This window comes from Silene latifolia, chromosome 3 (assembly GCF_048544455.1).
Source record: "Silene latifolia isolate original U9 population chromosome 3, ASM4854445v1, whole genome shotgun sequence".
Lineage (NCBI taxonomy): Eukaryota > Viridiplantae > Streptophyta > Magnoliopsida > Caryophyllales > Caryophyllaceae > Silene > Silene latifolia.
Window position 1 is genome coordinate 43,152,481 of NC_133528.1, and position 632 is coordinate 43,153,112.

At 41.5% G+C, this 632-nt stretch overlaps 1 non-coding gene across 1 annotated transcript; it reads right to left on the minus strand.

Annotated features, from left to right (window-relative positions):
- Positions 1-274: 274 nt before the first annotated feature.
- On the minus strand, positions 275-382 carry LOC141650748 (small nucleolar RNA R71). The gene has a single exon (XR_012546765.1). It is a non-coding gene; the product is annotated as a small nucleolar RNA R71 (small nucleolar RNA).
- Between the last annotated feature and the right edge of the window lie 250 nt (positions 383-632).

The following is a 632-nucleotide window of genomic DNA, read 5'->3' on the forward strand; positions in this document are numbered from 1 at the left end:
CGGCTTTCATTGGTATTGTGGAGAGGAAGCAACTTGGAGGAAGTCCTTTGGAGGATCCTAATTTGCATGTTCAAAACTTTTGTGACTATTGCTCTATGATTCGGTAAACGGGAGTCACTCAAGCTCAAATAAGGGAGATACTTTTTCCTTTTTCATTGAAGGACAAGGCTAAACTATAGATCAATAGCCTTGATAGAGAAGCTATGGGAATTACCAATTGGGAAACTTTGGCTCTCGCTTTCTACCAAAAGTATTTTCCACCAGAGAAAACTCAAACCTTGAGGAGCCAAATTATGGAATTCCATCAACAACCTCTAGAAAGCTTGTATGAAGCTTGGGAGAGATACAAGGAGTTGCAAAGACAATGCCCACATCATGGGTTGGATCCTTGGCTTCTTGCTATAACATTCTATAATGGATGTTGTGCCGAGTCCCGAAGAGTTCTTGATTCTGCCAACAATGGGCGGTTTGATTAAATTGACATCGATATTGCTCATGCCACGATTGAATCCATGGCGATTCATGATGCCCAATATGTCAATCCCCGGAGTGCACCAATCAAAGGTAAAGAGGAAGCATCTGATACTTTCGTTTTGAAGGCTCAAATCCTATTACTCCAAGAAAAGTTGGAG